The following is an 18,272-nucleotide window of genomic DNA, read 5'->3' as shown; positions in this document are numbered from 1 at the left end:
TTAAATAAAGTTCCAACTTCTCTTACCCTGTCTCATCTCGGAACTCCCCTCAACTCTTGAGGCTTCCTCCCCCTGGAACATCTTATATCCCTGCAGCCTATTCACAATGGAATATTTTTCTGCAATGCCCAATCATTCCCCATCTCACTGGTGACTTCCTCTTGGAGCCACCATTTTGTGAAGGGACCCAGGCTGCCCTTCCTTTCTATTGTACTTCCTAACACTAACATCAAGTACCTCCAGTATTCCCTCCCTTTTTTGTACACCTTCCTCTATTAGAATGCAAACTCCCAGAAGCTATTCATCAGTTTTTTTTTTTTTTGGGGGGGGGTTATATTTGTATCCCCGATGCTTAATACAGTGTCTAAAATATAGTAAGTTTTTAAAAAACACTTATTTCCTTCATAAGTACCAAATTATTTCTAGAAATATTACTTGTGGAAACAAAGTGGGTACACATTGCTTGAAAATAGCTAAACAAATTACGGCTTATGAGTTTAATAAAACATTGGCTTCCCATTAGTTACTTAATCAAGAAGTATTTATTAAACATCTACTTTGTGTTGGACACTGTGATAAGTGTTTGGAATAAAAATAGAAATTAGAAAACATTTATAATAATAACTATGGGATGCAAAGAAATTAGGAACCAATGGGAAGTAAAGGAGATCAAAATTGCTAATGACCATTAGGATGTATGTGTAAATAATGCAAAAAAAAAAAAAAAAAAAAAAAAAAAAGCATCCAAGCTCAGAATACTTGCAAAAACCAGTTTGGTCTCTTAGAATAGATGAAGCACACTTTTCTCTTCCTTCTTGGCTGAGAAGGTGGAAATTATGGGAATGTTACATACCTACATTGTCAGACTCTGAGTCTGTTTTGTTTGACTATTTTTCTTTGTTATAAGTATAAGCAAGGGAAAAATGAGAGGGAAAATAACATCAGGAAATGATTAGAATATTTTAAAAGGCATCCATAAAACTTTTTTTTTAATAAAAGGGAAAATCATTTTGGATTTGAATGTTTTTTCTCCGAATTATGTTTATTTATGGATACTCTAACCCCTATTTTTTACAATCCCCCAAAGATAACCATTGTTTTCCTATTGTGCTAAACTTAATGTGACTGAGACAAACCATTCTTCACACACTCACTCACACACACACACACACCGCTAAAGAAGAGGTTTTTGCAATTATCTCTATAGCCAACAATGGTTTAACAATCATCAAGGAATAATGAGTCCACCAAATTCTTGAATATTTACTAAGCATCTATTATGGGCAGAAAATTATACTGAAAACAGCAAAGGACAAAATGGCAGTCATTATTGCTGAAAGATTATTCCTTATTTATCCTTATTCTTTTGAAGGTAGCATTTCATTCCAAACTTGAAAGCTGGTTATACCCCTAAAATTACTCCCATCTATAGCTTCTGTTTCTACAGAAAAAGTAATACTGATGCCTATAATACACAACTAATTCCAATTGCCTCAAGAATCCAGAATCAGTCTAGCACCAGCTGGAGGACTCACTGCCAGCACCCCCTACACACTGCTTCAGGCCCCTGAGACTAGTCCAGCAATGGCAACCTTTTTTATCTTTTACTCATTACTAACAATTTCCTGATACCCCTTCTCTCCCGCTATCTTTATCAACCAATCACTGAGCTCCTAGAAGAAAACGATCCTCAACAATGGATAGATAAAATAATTCTGATTTTTTATCCCCTTCTTTGCTCAATGTTACTCCAACCATGCTCACTTCAAACCTTCTACTGTGACCTCTGGAATTACCATTCCATGATGAACCAACTTTAATCCTGGATCTCTCTCTTTTATACTCTTTCTTTTAATCAGCCTCTCTTGATATCCCTGGCCTTTTTCTCCATCACTAGACAGAGTTTCACCTGACCTCACCCACCCAACCTGTAATCCTGAGGGGAAATTGGAAAGCAAACTGATCTTTACTATTACTCCTCTACTTTTCCTTAACCACCATTCTTCTTTAGCTTCTCCTTTGAAGACCACATATTTTCTCTGGCTATCCACTACATCTAAAATGTTCTCCATCCTCTGTTCTGACTCCTAATCTCCCTGACTTTCTACAGGAAGTCTTCTCCCAAAACTCTTAATACTAGAGCTTTCCCTCTTTTAATTATCTCCTATTTATTCTGCATATAGCTTGTTTGTATATACTTGCTTTCATATTGTCTCCTTCATTAGATTGCAAGCTCCTCGAGGACTGACTTTTGACTCTTGGCGTTCCCAGCACTTAGCACAGTGCCTGGCACAAAGTAGGCACTTAATAAATGTTTATTGAATTATTCAAGTATCAAAATACTTCACTCAATATTGATTATGGTAGCTCATTTTATTGACTGCATGACTGTAAGAAAACATTGAAATAACACTTTGTTCTCAACTTCACAAAACAGCAATTATTAAATGCTAATTATAAATTAAATGCTAATCATAATTGTTTATATGTTTTTATATATTGTTTATATGTTTAATTATAAATTAAAACAAGTGTCACAGAGGAGTGATTTATTTCAAGTCGCCTGACTCTGAATTTTGACTGTCCCTTTCACTGCCTGAATAACACAGGTCAAACCATTTCACCTCTGCTTTTAAAATGATGATGTTAGCTTCTGAGGGCACTTCTACTCCTAGCTCTCAATCTAAGATCTTATAAATGTTAGTGATTTCCTTAGAAGGAGTTCAATCCCACCAGACTGCGTCCTTCCTCCGGAGGCTGATACCACAGTTGCCGTCTTCTGGATAGTGTCTCCCAGGGAAGGTGTTCGATCAAAGGAGCAGCAAGAGTCTTCTCTGAATTTGCCATCAAACACACTCAACCATATAAAGAGCATCCTCTAACTCTTCTGAGATTCGCTGGATCAAAGCTACTAATAGGTTGGATTAAGTGTGTTTGGCTGCATTTCCCTACAGAAAAAAGGGTGTACAGCCATAAACTACAGAGTGCTTGATGGGGCAGGAAAGACAGGACACAGTTACAATTCGGTCTCTATTGAAAAATCGATAAGCAAAAGTAACTAGTCAACGCTGGAGGGACTGTGGGAAGTCAGTCACTCAAATACCATTTGGTGGACTTGTGAATGAACTCAACTATCCTCGAAAACAATTTGGGATCTAAGAAAAATAACTATTCATCTCCTTTGGGTCGGCAATCCCTTCCCTGGTTAAATTCCTCCAGGAAATCAAAGACAAAATTAAAAGTCAAAGTCCCACATGGAGTAAAACATTTTACTACTTTAATCGTAGCCAAAAAACTGGAAACCAAGTTGTTGTTAGTGGTGGTGGTTGATTGTTAGTGTAGATCAATCTTTTCAGTCATGATCCCATTTGGAGTTCTCTTGGCAAAGACATTGGAGTGATTTGCTATTTCCTTCTCCAGCTCATTTTCCAAATGAGGGAACGGAGATAATCAGAGCTGAGTGACTTGCCCAAGGTCACACAATTAGCAACTAAGGCCAGATTAAAATTAGGAAGATGAGTCTGGAAGACTTTAAGCTTGGCACTCAGTTGATAAATTGATGAATGGTTGAACAATTTTTGGTATTAAAATATAACACAATGTCATTCACTGTAAGGAAATAAAAAATGTAACTCAGGAAAATATGGGAAGATTTGAATGAGTTTTTATTATTATTTATTATTATTTTGCAGAGCAAAATAAGCAGTACCAGGAGAATGAACGTGACTAGTAGGATCACGGAATCTGAAAGCTGGAAGCGATCTCTGTTCCTGCAGATGGAAGAGGAGATCAAACAATAAGCTCCACTCTTAGGAGCTGGCAGAAAATGCCTCATCAGGCTCGGCTGATGCAATAAATACCTGCGTGGAGGATCTGCCTGCTTCCAAAGAGCTGTGATCCCATGTCTGGAAGCGCCTTGGAGGGACTTTGCAGCAGCTGTAAGGCATTCTACAAGTGCTCGTGTCTGCTCCCGGGAGCGGATGGCAGCCTCGGAACCGGCTTTAGCCAGCCTCTGACTCTCTCGTCTCTCTTGCTTTTCCAGCTCTGCTGACTTCCTCTTGTAGAAGCTTGGGCTTTCTCTGAGGATGACAGACAGACCGTAGTGTTCTGGCTGTCCCAATGCTTGCCGCTTCATTTCCGAGGGCTGTAACCTTGGGACTGTAAAGGTTGGCTAAAACAGGATTTGCCCAACAGCATATTTGGGAGCTGCTCCTCTTTCTGGCTCTTCTCTTCCATTTCAAGTCCAAATACATCTCTTCTTCAGGGTTCGAAGACTTACCCCTTCAGGGGCTGGAGAATATCTTCTCTAAAGCCATCAACTAAGCCCCTGTTTGGGGTGTATCATTCTCCACTATCACCACTCTTTGCCACCCGTGACTTGTACTTCAACTCCCCTGTTCCTGGTTCTGTCCTTGGGCCTTGGCAGAACAAACCTAATCCTCCCCATAGCAACTCTTTAATTACTAAAAAGAAAATCCAAAAACTGCATCTTGTCCCTGCTACGTCCCCTCCTGCGCAGACTGAACATACCCAATTCCTTTGACCAATCTTCACACAATATGGACCCAAGCCAAGATCCTGAATATTCCTGTTTGGGCACTCTCCATCTTATCAGTGTCTTTTTAAAACTATGGCGGAGGAACTGAAGACAACACACCAGATGAGATTGGGGGAAGGCTATCATTCCCCTATTTTATGCAGCCAAGGCTCACATTAACTTTGCCCAATACTATCTCACACCGCCAACTTATATTGAGCCTGCAGTCCATTGAAACCCCCTGATCTCTTTTTTTGCACTGCTATCCAACCATGACCCCTATTTTGTGTTGGTAAAGTTTTCTTAATATATCTTTCATTTTTATCCTTATTGAATTTTACCTTATTTGATTTTTTACCAATGGCTAGTCTCTCAAGATATTTTTGGATCCTGATTTTGTCCTTCAGCCTGATAGTCATCCCTGCCAGCTTTGTGTCATCGGCAAATTTGATGGGTATGTCAGGTATGCCTTTGACCACATCACTGATAAAAATATAAAACAGCATGAGCATTGATCTCTAAGGTTCTAACCTTGAGACCTGCTATCGTGACATTGAATCATTAACAATTATTGTTTGAATCCAACCATACAACCAGTTCTAAATCCATCTAATTCTATTATCTTCCTAAGCAACCTCTTTCTGTTTTCTTCACCAGAAAAATATGAAAACTTTGCTAAAAACACAAACTACTAACAACATCTCCCTTACCTACTAATTTAAGAATCTGGTCTAAAAAGAACAGGAGAGTCATCCATTCTTGATGAAGCCATGGTGATTCTTTATAGTCACTGATTCCCTTTCTAGACATTCACCACCAATTCTTTGATGATCTGTTCTAGAACTCTCCCAGGAACCAACATCAAGCTCCCTAGCCCATTGTATTCAGACTCCACTTTTTGAAAAATTGAGTTGCCTTTTCCCCATCTTCTTAGATGCCTCTCATTTTCCATACTCTTTCAAATATTACTAATAGTGACTCAACACTCACATCTGCCTATTTTTGTTTTGTTTTGTTTTGTTTTTTTAGGATTAGACCAGGCAATTTGAATCCCTCAGAGGCAGCAACTAGGTCGGGGTCTCTCTCTCTCTCTCTCCTCTCTCTCTCTCTCTCTCTCTCTCTCTCTCTCTCTCTCTCTCTGTGTATTATTTATATTGGATATCAACTCTCTGTCAGTTAATCAGTCAAGAAGTATTTATTAAGCACTTACTATGTGCCAGACATCATGCTACAAAGGCAGACAAAAACATAGTCCCTGCCCTCCAGTAGTTTACTTTCTAAAGGCAGGGATATTGTGTATTATAAGATATATGCAGTGAATATAAGGTCATCTGAGGGAATGTCCCAGCAGGGGACAACATCAGGAAAGGTCTTTTGCAGAATCTCAGAGGAAGCAGGAAGGCTGCAAGGGGATGGTGAAGAGGAAGCATACATTCTAATGAAAAGATATAGACTTGGGACATATGGTGTCTTGTATAAGGAACAGAAGGAAAGACAAATGTGGCTGGACTGCAGAGAGCATGGAGAGAAGTACAAAGTGCAAGACTGAAAAGAATGGGACCAAAGAGAAGGTGTTATATTTTATCTGAGAGGTCCAGGGGAGCCACTGGAGTTTATGGCATGGGGGAGAGCCACATGATCAGTCCTGTAATTTTAAGATCACTTTGGTAGCTGAGTCAAGAATGGACTGGTGGGGAGAATCTCTTGGCAAGGAGACCAAGAAGAAGGCTATTATAACAGTCTAGGTGAGAGGGGAGAAGAGTCTGCAACTAATGGCTTCCACTCACTTTTGCTCTGATACTATCAATGCAAAAGATTATTGTTTCTCCTTGGTAAAGAAAACCAAAAAATAAAATAAAATAAAATAGAGTAGTTCTGCCTTCTCCCTAATGTTAGTTATCATTACTTTTACCACAGCAAAATTCTCATCCTCTCTGATTATCCTCTTTCTCTCCCCCCAAAAAGTGGTGTGTGTGTGGGGAACCTTTTGGTTATTAGCTTTCCCTAATATATTCTACTTAATCTGAGATTTTACATTCCTGATACTTTTCCAGGGATCCTCAAATCATGGCCCGAGGGCCAGATGCAGCAGCTGAGGACAATTATCCCCCTCACCCAGGGCTGTGAAGTTTCTTTATTTAAAGGCCCACAAAACAAAGTTTTTGTTTTTACTATAGTCCAGCCCTCCAACAGTCTGAGGGACAGTGAACTGGCCCCTTATTTTAAAAGTTTGAGGACCCTTGCTTTTGACAATACCCTACACAGGTGTATCTTTTATCATCTGGCCATGCTTCTAATTCCGGCATATTTCTTTGCTAAATATAAGTTGAGTTCCATGTGCAACCACATCAGTCTTCTTAGACATATTACTTCTTTCCTCCTCCCTGGAATTGTTTCCAATTTAACAGTCTTCAGAATGTCATTCTTGAGCATCTCCCCTTCCTCCTAAACTTACTTCCCCTCATAGCATTTTAGTCCATTGAATCTGAGCTATTTTCTTGTGAACCCTATGAAATCTAGATTGTACCCTACATCTAGATTCTTCTCCTCCACCATAGATCATTTTCCCAGGACTCTTGACAGTTCCACCCCAGCAACAAGCTCCTTCCCACTAATGAGGATCAACCCTCATTGGTCCCTCTACCTTTTGAAGCATGAAATCATCATTAATAATGAAATCATAATTAAGTTAAAAACTTGCTAACCAATTAGTGGTGGTGGTAGTGGAGAAACAGAGACAGAAAGAGATACAGACAGAAGCACAAGCAGAGAGACACAAACAGGAAGGCAGTAAGAGAAAGAGATATAAGGACAGAGAGAGTGGAAGAGAAGAAAGGGGAGAAAAAGAGAGAGAGAGAGAGAGAGAGAGAGAGAGAGAGAGAGAGAGAGAGAGAGAGAGAGAGAGAGAGAGAGAGAGAGAGAGAGAGAGATCCAGCAGATGTGAGAATAATGGAAGTTCCTCACAACTGCTATTATTTCTCATTGATTTTCTCTTTCTATACAGGGGGTCTGCAGGGTAGTTCACTGGCAAAAATATGTAAATAAAAGTAAAGCAAAAAATCCACTGCCTGAGAATAAGCGCCAATATAAACGAGCAGCAGAATTCTGTGTCCTCAATGCCTTTGATCAGATCGATTCTCCTGGCAATTAGAGGGTAGAACATTCAGTCTCTTCTCAATTACAAAGGTAATAAGTCTTCTGGCTTTCTAACTGAAATTCTAGGTATCAGTAAATCTCAGCCAATATTCCTGTGACTTTTAGTCCGAAAGGCCAACAAAAATCAAAGATCTGTGACTACCACAAGAAGATGATTTTTTTCACATCGGTAGATAGGAAACAATATTTTTAGATAGGAGAAAGCCGATTGTCACTTTTTCAGGGGAGTATTGCAGTATAGCTGACTAGCTGGTTGATTGAGGAGCACCCAGGGAGGAGGTCGGACCCTAGGACTTTGCTCAGATCCTCCATATGAGTCATCAAGTTCTCTCTCCACATTACCCCATGAATCCCATCCTCATGACCTAAGAAGATCCCATTTAGAAAAGGGTGGGGTACAAAGACCGAAGCGATGATCCCGGATACAGATGACAATCGGCAACATGCCAGAAGCATCCCAGCGAGCAAATTCCAGCAGGTCTAGAGAACCTATTGCTGGTTGTCCTGCCTCATTGAAAGACCCCTTCCGTGTCAGGAATCCGATAGAGCAGCTGACTGAGAATTAGCTCATTCACTTCAGGGCTTCTCAGCATTTTTATTAATTAGTAACTCAGCTTACTCTCTTATCTATGAATGGAGTTGGGCTGTGATGCTGGGAAAATAATTACGGCTTATAGAGACTTTAAGGCTTACAAAGCATTATACATACATACATTATATATATACATATATATATAGTTACTGCTTATAGAGGCTTTAAGGTTTATAAAGCACTATACTTACATACGTGTGTATATATACATATATATCCAGAAGGATTAGAACTCTTAAGTTGGCTTGATTGCAATTCTAGCACTCTCTCCACAGCAGCGCCTAGTTACCAGCACTCTAGGATTAGCCTGTGGACTTGGGTTCTTCCTCTTGGGGTCTCTAATCTCATTAGATCTGCTAGTATTCCCAGCACTTATCCAAGGAGAAGTCAGGATATAATGGATAAAAAACTAGGCCAGGAGTCCTGGGTTCAAATCTGCCACAGACCCTATTACCTAAGTGGCTCTGAGAAAGTCATCTGTTCTGTCTGCCTCAGTTATCTTCTCTGTAAAATAGTAAAATGAGTAGTACTTATCTCCCAGGGTTGTGATGAGGATCCTATGAAATGATATTTGTAAAATGTTTAAAAACTTTAAAGAATTTTATAAATGTCCTATAGAAATAATAAGAACTGTATAAATGTACTATATAAATAAAAGAAACAATATAAAGGTCAAAGATGAAGGCAATGATCCTTATGCACCTGTCCCCAGGTGGTACCTTTCATATCAGAGAATATAAAGCATCAATCAGCCAGCATTTATCAAACACCTACTATGTGCTAGGCACTTTGCTAGGAAACGGCCGTACACAACAAAAATGAAACAGCCTGCTCTGGGAGATTACATTCTATTTAGGGAAATTATATGTATATATCTCACAAATATATGCATTTGTTTTTCTGTACTGGACCTGAGATTACATTAGCAGAGAGAACTCCCAGTGAGAAAAATTCCTTTACCAATGTGCATCAGGAATCCATTCTTTTTTTTTCCCTCCTGAGGCAATGGGGGTTAAGTGACTTGCTCAGGGTCACACAGCTAGAAAGTATTATGTGTCTGAGACTAGATATGAACTCAGATCTTCCTGATTTCAAGGCTGGTACTCTACACATTGCACCACCTAGCTGCTCCCAGGCATCCCTTCTACAGTTAACATTATTAAGAGTTGACTGGGAACGCCAAAAGGTTAAGTGATTTCCCTGCTCAACCAGTATGTGTCAAAGGTAGATCCTGAACCCAGGTGCTCTTGGCACAGAGGCTATCTCTACCCACTGCTGCACACTGCCTCTCATACAAAAACATCTCCAATGTAATTTGGTGGGAGAGAGGCACTGGGTACCCTCAGAGCTCAGGAAAGATCTCATGTTGGAGGGGAACTTTGAAGGACACTTTCAATTACCACACTGGATCATGGGCTATGGACAGAGAATGAACAAGGCTATGCATCCTCTCACCCCTGCCTAGGTCAGGCTAGTCACAAATTCTTGACTATTTTCTCTGCAGCCTCTGGGAGCCTGGATCCTCTAAGACAATGAAAACGGTGTCCAAGGAGATGGGGAAAGTGCTCCGAAAACAGACATCATTAACCTGCTTTCGTTATTTCCACGGCTTCTAATTCAGGGCCATTTCCCTCCGCTAACTCCCCTGCCACTGAAAAATGATACATGCCATCCTGTAACAACAATGTAAAATAGAAAACATTTCATCTCATAAACATGAGGAACAGAAGGCTGCTTGAAATGGGACATAATTGAAGGATCTTTATCATCCTACCATGTAGTGTTTGCAGCTGGGAGAGGCACAACCTCTCCGAAGGATGTGATAATGTTACAGGAACCAGTTGATAGCAGACAGCTCCTGTGACAGCTAATCTATTCAATCATTACGTCTTCTCTTTTCGACTGAGAGATGGAGTAACCATTATATCACTGCCTATCCACACGATAGACTGATTAATGAAGTCTGAGCAATTGAAACCTTGGGGTTTCTTTTCCCTTATGTTCCCTCACGTTCCCCCCACTTTCCATGGAGTCATGAGCAAGCTTTCCGATCAGGAAAACTGGAAAGGAAATCAATCAGTCCCAGGAAGTCTGTCCCAGAAAAGTTGGTCTCAATTTGTGTGTCTATGAGTATAATAGGATGGATCCCAATGAGGATTGGTCAACTAGATGGTAGTAGATAGAGGAAGATGCATGTTCCTGAGTTCAAATGCAGTGTCAGTCACTTACTAGCTGGGTGACCCTGGGCAAGTCACTTCATCCTGTTTTCCTCAGTTTCCTCATCTGTAAAATGAGCTGGAAAAGGAAATGGCAAGAATCTCTGAGAAGAAAACTCCAAATGGAGTTATGAAAAATAGGACACAAGTGAACGACAACAAGAAGAACGATTCCCAGTGTATCTGATTCCCCTACTCTTCAGCCCCTACACTTTAGTATGTGGAGAAGCGGAAGGCCAAGTGTTCTCCTGGGAGTACCGGTCCTTGGTCCTTTTCTGCAAGTAGGCTTAACTTTGTTGACTAGATGCATTCCAGTAAATATGGTTGCCAAGCATATTTTCCTTTACAATATGGCTTTCACTTCCCTCTCCAGACTTATTTTAGATTACTCCTTTTCACGTATTCTCAAAACAAGCCAAATAGCTGTTTATAGCATTTGAAATTCCATTTCCAACTTCCTGAACCTGTCTCCCTGAATTGTATCCTTACCTCCACCTCAAAAAATACCCAAGTTCCCTCACACTGTAATTTAGATATCTCCTACTCAACTTTTTCCAAAACCCACCATCCCAAGTTATTATCGTGTTCTCATTCTTGAAATAATTTTAATGTATTTTTTTATTTACCTACTTCCTTACATGTTTTAGGCCCCATTGAAATTTAAGGTTCCCTGAATGAATATAGAGCTTGATTCATTCATTCCTTTGTATCCCTAGCACTTTGCAAATAATAGTAGATTCTTAGTAAACTTTTGTTGAATTTAATTTCTGTAAATCAAAAACAATTTTAATGGACTATACAACACATGATCCTAAAGTATGAACTGGGAATTCTTTTGAACAAGGCTGACTCTTGACCCATCTTGTGCTCACAACCCCGTTATGTTACTAGGAGTCCTTGTAAGCCCTTTTCCAAAACAAGGATCAGTTAATTTTACAACATTAGAACTGTTAGAGATAATTTAGTCCAGTTGTCAAATTCTTGGCCAAATAGATTAAAATGTCATTGGGAAATGAAAATTATAGTACAACATAGAAAATATTAGCTTGTGGTTTTCTGAGTCAATATGTAGCCTGCATAAATTTGTTTCTATTTGTTTGACAATATTAAGCTGATTCATTTCCCTCATTTTGCAGAAAGTGGTCTGAGGAAATTAGGTGAATTGTCCAAAAAAGATATAGCTAGCTACTACGGGGCAGAGCCAGAATATGGATCCTAATGATCTGACTCCAAGGCCAGTGTTATCATACTACAATACAATATAGTATTGCTTCACACTGATCATTCTACAGATATTTATGGTCTGTTTTCTATGGCAAGACGTTGTTCTTGGGGAAGAGAAGAGGGGCTTTTCAAGAAGCAGTGTGATAAACTCTTCAACATTATTGCCCACATGTATTGGGCATACACCCCATAGTAGTAAAGGACAGGAAAAAAAGGTCATCATACATACACACACCCCTCAAAGTATTTCATAGCAGCATTTTTTGTGGTAGCAAAAAACTGGAAACAAAATGAGTCTCTCATTGGAGGCAGGACAGCAAGGATGCGAATGTAATAGAGGAAGGAAGTTAGAAACAAGGGAAGAATTTTATGAACTGGTGCAGAATGGTGTGCTCAGGTCTTCCAGATTCAAGCCTTGGCACTCTGGTACTCTGGCATCTCCTAGCACCCTTACCAAATCCACCTCTGACACATGATGGAGCAAGTCCCTCAAAGCATCCCAGCAACTAAGATTATAGATTCTAAGCTTATAAATTAGAACTATTATAAGCAGCATGGCACAGAGCACTGGTCCTGTCTGTCTGTTTTCTCAACTGAAAAATAAGCTGGAGAAGGAAATGGCCAACCACTCCAGCATCTTTGCCAAGACACCCCCGAAATGACTGAACAATAAAAGGGGAGATCTAGAGAGGGAAAGCCTAGATTTGCCTCCTACATCCACTATTTACTGAGTGACCTTGAACAGATAAAGAACCTTTCTGGGCATTTACTTTCCCTCTGTGTAAAATGATGGGGTCGGAATCTTTGATCTCCTGGGTTTCAGCTAGCTCTAACATTGTTTTCTGGGTTCTATAAGTTGTTCATTCTAAGCTCTGTAGGTTGACTTATTTCCAGAAATCTTTCTGGAGAAGCTTCACATTCTGTTTCTAGGGGACTAAGGGGAAGGAGGCAGGGCAGGAGACACTTCTACAAAAGCCAAGAAGCTTCCCTGCGGCTATGCACAAGAGAATCACTGAAAGCTTACAGTGTCTTCTAATCTCTCTGAGTCACTATCTCCTAATCTCTGTGAAGCAATCTGCTATGAATCACACTGTCTGGGGTCCCATTCCTGCATCACTGACTGGCTGATGAAAAGACTCCCTTAAGATTCTGGACGCCCATCTTGGTTCTACCCCCACTTCTACCCCCAAGAAAAACAGAGAGGGCTGATGATAGATCTGGGTAATTATTGGAATACTGAATTCTGTGAGATACATTATACTCGGTGATACATGTATCTTGATTTTACTAATAAACTAATTAGATTTACTAATCTAAAATTTACTTATTTTACTAATCTGTAAAGGGCTGAAACTTTTAAAAGGTGTGCTTGAATCAGACCACTGAGCACTTCAGGCTAATTACCTATTCAACAATGATTGTTAGCATATGTTTGGAAAAATGGCCCTTCTCACCATCAGTGCTTACTCGATGTTTGGTGTATACAGATAATTGCAGGCAAGGATTAGAGGGTGGGGTGAAACAAGCCAGATTTCACTTGGCAGGAGGAGGAGAAAAGAAGTTGGTGGAGAGTCTCCTCGTGGTTTGTCTATCTCCTTCACTTCTCCCCCTAAAGAAGACCAAGGACTTTTACTTATCCTGACTCTGGCTGTTCCTGGGGCCTCCAGGGAGCTAGAATGGACTTTACACAAATCTAATTAGTAATACTAATTAATTACTAACCCAACTAATCTGTTTACTAATAAACTAATCTAAAAGTTTATTTAACTAATAACTTGCCATGCCAAGATCATTGATAGTATGGCTCACCTAAGGAAGTTGCCTGTGGAAAGGGCTAAGCAAAGTGATGTCTAAGAATCCTGGAGATAGAGCTTGGGATGTAACAGTCTAACCCCCAAATGTTGGGTGCTCTCTAGAACCCTACATTTTAAGGGGTCCCCAATCTGTTCTGTGGGCCTGTTCTATCCAAAGAGAGCTGTGAGGACTCCATGCACAATTCCAGGCTTTTACAATTTTTAAAATATTACTTTTCATTTGAATAGAGACATCCTAAGCACTTATTTTGCTTTCCCCCTCTAGGTTGTCATCCACAGTTCTCCCACCCCATCTAATTCCTTGTCTGAACACAGACCAGTTATTGCTTTACTTACTATTCCTCCCATGGTACAAAATGTCAAGTCTGTGTGTATTGTGTTTTACATGCTATGGGTTATTAACATTATTGCTTTGTTATGTGATTAAGTGTTAACGTTATTGCTTTATTATGCAATTAAATGGTGACATTGTGTTTTGCCGTGAGCGTTCTGATTACCATATGGGCTAAAATAACACCATGGCTGGGGATTCGCTGAAGCACTGACAAACCCCAGTGGGATTGGGCCGGCACGGGAGATTCTAGTTCCGGGTAGCCTGCTGACCACGTGCTTTGCACAGTGGAGCCAGGCAAAGCAGTCTCTGGACGATGTGAATTTTCCCAAGCGGAAGAGGTGCATGTCAGCAGTCCCAAAGAGACAAAAGTCAGTTGATGATAGGGCTGGGAACTTCCTAGATCTTTCACTGATGAAGGGGATAGGGAGAAAAGGCTGCCCCCAGTCCAGCAAGAGCAGGATGACCCAAAGCATCTGTTAGGAAAGACAATACCTGGCCTCGGGCCATTGGCCAGTGATGACATTACATTTTAAGTGTGCTGCACTTAGCAGATATGCAAAGGAACCCAGTCAATACTAGATAGGGCATACCATGAAAGGAGAATCACAGATTTAGAGCTAGGTTAGCTCATGGAACCAACCCCCTAGCGGACAGATCAGTAAACTGAGGCCCACAAAGGGCAATTGGCTTGTTGGAAGTCATATGTGTAGATAAGGGGCAGTTTGACCCTTAAATTCAGAGCCCTTTCCACAGAATGGCAGAGAGCAGGTGTGGAGAAACCGAGGTAACTAAGGAAAACCTCAGGAGGCAGTATTTGATCTCAGAGTGCTCAGAAACTAAGAAGCCTAAAGGCCAGGGTGGGATTGCTTAAGCCAATTTGGCTAAGCACAGTGCATAGCTCACCAATACCTTCCAACCCGTGGCAGAGAAGCCTTCCACACTGGCAATGCATGTGGAAAGGCAGCGCCAAAGGCAAACAAAGAGTCCATGAGGAGAGAAGATTTGGCTCCATGAGACCATCTCGAGTGGGCCTTCTGAAGCATAAAAGGGATGTGTGACTAACACATATGGGAAAGCAAAATGGCTATGATGAGATAGAGATAAACTGTGCTAAGGAGAAACAAGGTCAGCCGGCTCCCCCGGGGTATATCTTTTTTTTTTTTTTTTTCATTCCTCTACTTACTGTCTTTTTAAAATTATTTTATTTCTTTTTAATTTTTTTTTTCTGGGGTATATCTTGTGGGAGCCACAAAGGCAAATGGAGAAGCCACCCCAGGGTATTCCAGATTTGAAGAGGGAGCTCTTCCAGAAGTGTCCTGGAAACCACAACATCAGGAGTATACAGAGGCAGGCAGGACAGCTGTGGAGGTAGATACCTCATTGTCAGTAAGGGCTTTAAGAAAAAACACTACTTTGGGGACCATCCTCTTTTTCTTTCCTGCTTATCTTGTTTGGTGCTGATTAAGTTCAGAATTATAATTAAGTCTGCTTGCTCTCAGGAACAAAGGAACATGGGCGCAGAGGTCAGAGATACTCCTTGCATGAGCAATAGCATGGGCTGGATTGTTACAGTTGTGGACCAGATGGACACATGAACACTACTCGGACATTAGAGAGGAGGCTCAGCTTGCTCTACAGAAGCCCAATGCCAATGAACCAGCAGGAGCTAAATAAGGATGCTCAACAGCTGCCTGCCTGGACCTCCACTTCCAGCCAGACTTTTGGGATGCAGAGCCCCAAGGCCTTGCCAAAACACAGCAAGCAACCAGCTTCTAGGAAAGACTGCACTGGGTCAAAAGACAGCTTCTTCCCAGGACAGGAAGGTCTTCCATAAATCTGATGGCAGGGAAAGCTGGGCTGAGAGCCTCCATAGAGGCTGGGCCAGGATGATTTCATCAGCACATGGGAAGGCTTCTCCACTGCTGTCCTCGCTGCTCACCATTGGGCTCCCTCCCAACATAGTGTCCATCTGGCTCATATCTTACAACTGACCAAAATCCACTTTGGCCTGGGGCTGATTTTCATCTGCAGTGGTCACACAGGTCTAGACAGACCTCCTGCCTAAGCAGTTCCCATCATGCTTGGCAGTTCATCAAAAGGACATTTCTTGGGACCATTCATTAGCCAATGTTGAGTCACTTTGAAAAGTTCTGCTTACCATCCAACTTCTTTTGCACTTCATGGGGCTATTCAAACTAGGTGAGCTCATTGGTCAAACGAGACAATATTTGTGAAACACTTAGCTCATAGCAGGCTCTTATCTCCTCCTTTCTCTTCGTTGTTTTATATCTTCTAACTTTAACCTCCACTTGATCAGGCCTGCTTTGGAAGATGGTGAAATTGGAAGGTTTCAGGCAGTGGCCAGACCACCATTTATGTGCTCAGGTTGTTGTTCTGGGGATTTCGGCCAAGACCTTAACCTCAAGTCATTCTTCCATTTATTCAACAGTTATTTAGTACCAGCTGTAGTTCAGGCACTGTTGGATGCTGTGAACTCCTGAATGATCTTACATTCCAATAAGTAAACACAGAATACATACAAAATCATGTTGGGGCATTAGTAATTGAAGAAAGGAAGAATTAGGGTAAAAAAAATGACAATCTTGTAGAAGAGAGCTCTTGTGCTGAGCCTTGAAGGAAAATGGGGATTTCAAGAGGCCCTGCTGCCTAAGGATGGCACTCCAGAAAAGGGGGACAACTTGTGTGTGCAAAAGCATGAGGGTGAGAGATGGAATATCACATACAGGGAACACAGTCAGACAATTTATTTGGTGGCCCTAAGAAAATAGATGGCTCTTTCCCCCTAAAACCTACTTGTGGTCTATAATCATTCTCTTAGAACAAAGAAAGTGAGTAAAGAAAAAAGAGGTAAAAATAAATGGCTTAATCTGAACTATAAAATAAAAATGTTTACATAGCACAGGAATTGTCCATTTTTCCCTTGTAAAGAGATCTCTGTGTCTGTTTCTCGATTTAGGGCTGTGATCCATATTTCATGAACAGAGTAATGAGTAAACCAAAAGGCGGGTGAGGACGCTGAGGTGGCCAGGTTCCTTGTGTCTTGTTCTTCAGGCTGCAGATCTAACTTTGGGGGCCAATTCCACTCCTTCAACCTTTGTGCTAGATGGGACCCACGAAGGTACTGTGAATATCCAGAATCCCGCCCACAAGGACCCAGGGGGTTCCAGAATCCCGCCCACAAGGACCCAGGGTGTTCCAGAATCCCGCCCACAAGGACCCACAGCATTCCAGAATCCCGCCCACAAGGACCCAGGGGGTTCCAGAATCCCGCCCACAAGGACCCAGGGTATTCCAGATCCCGCCCACAGGGACCCACGGCGTTCCAGAATCCCGCCCACAAGGACCCAGGGGGTTCCAGAATCCCACCCACAAGGACCCAGGGTATTCCAGAATCCCACCCACAAGGACCCAGGGTATTCCAGAATCCCACCCACAAGGACCCAGGGTATTCCAGAATCCCGCCCACAAGGACCCAGGGTGTTCCAGAATCCCGCCCACAAGGACCCAGGGTGTTCCAGAATCCCACCCACAAGGACCCAGGGTGTTCCAGAATCCCGCCCACAGGGACCCAGGGTATTCCAGAATCCCGCCCACAAGGACCCAGGGTGTTCCAGAATCCCGCCCACAGGGACCCAGGGGGTTCCAGAATCCCAGCCACAGGGACCCAGGGTATTCCAGAATCCCGCCCACAAGGACCCAGGGCATTCCAGAATCCCGCCCACAAGGACCCACGGCATTCCAGAATCCCGCCCACAGGGACCCAGGGTATTCCAGAATCCCGCCCACAGGGACCCAGGGTATTCCAGAATCCCGCCCACAGGGACCCAGGGTGTTCCAGAATCCCGCCCACAGGGACCCAGGGTGTTCCAGAATCCCGCCCACAGGGACCCACGGCGTTCCAGAATCCCGCCCACAAGGACCCACGGCATTCCAGAATCCCGCCCACAAGGACCCAGAGTATTCCAGAATCCCGCCCACAAGGACCCACGGCATTCCAGAATCCCGCCCACAAGGACCCAGGGGGTTCCAGAATCCCGCCCACAAGGACCCAGGGTGTTCCAGAATCCCGCCACAAGGACCCAGGGTGTTCCAGAATCCCGCCCACAAGGACCCAGGGTGTTCCAGAATCCCGCCCACAAGGACCCAGGGGGTTCCAGAATCCCGCCCACAAGGACCCAGGGTATTCCAGATCCCGCCCACAGGGACCCACGGCATTCCAGAATCCCGCCCACAAGGACCCAGGGTATTCCAGAATCCCGCCCACAGGCACCCAGGGTTCCAGAATCCCACCCACAAGGACCCAGGGTATTCCAGAATCCCACCCACAAGGACCCAGGGTATTCCAGAATCCCGCCCACAGGGACCCAGGGTGTTCCAG

Source organism: Antechinus flavipes, chromosome 2, assembly GCF_016432865.1.
Source record: "Antechinus flavipes isolate AdamAnt ecotype Samford, QLD, Australia chromosome 2, AdamAnt_v2, whole genome shotgun sequence".
In the NCBI taxonomy this organism is placed as follows: domain Eukaryota; kingdom Metazoa; phylum Chordata; class Mammalia; order Dasyuromorphia; family Dasyuridae; genus Antechinus; species Antechinus flavipes.
Note: the sequence above shows the minus strand (reverse complement) of the source record.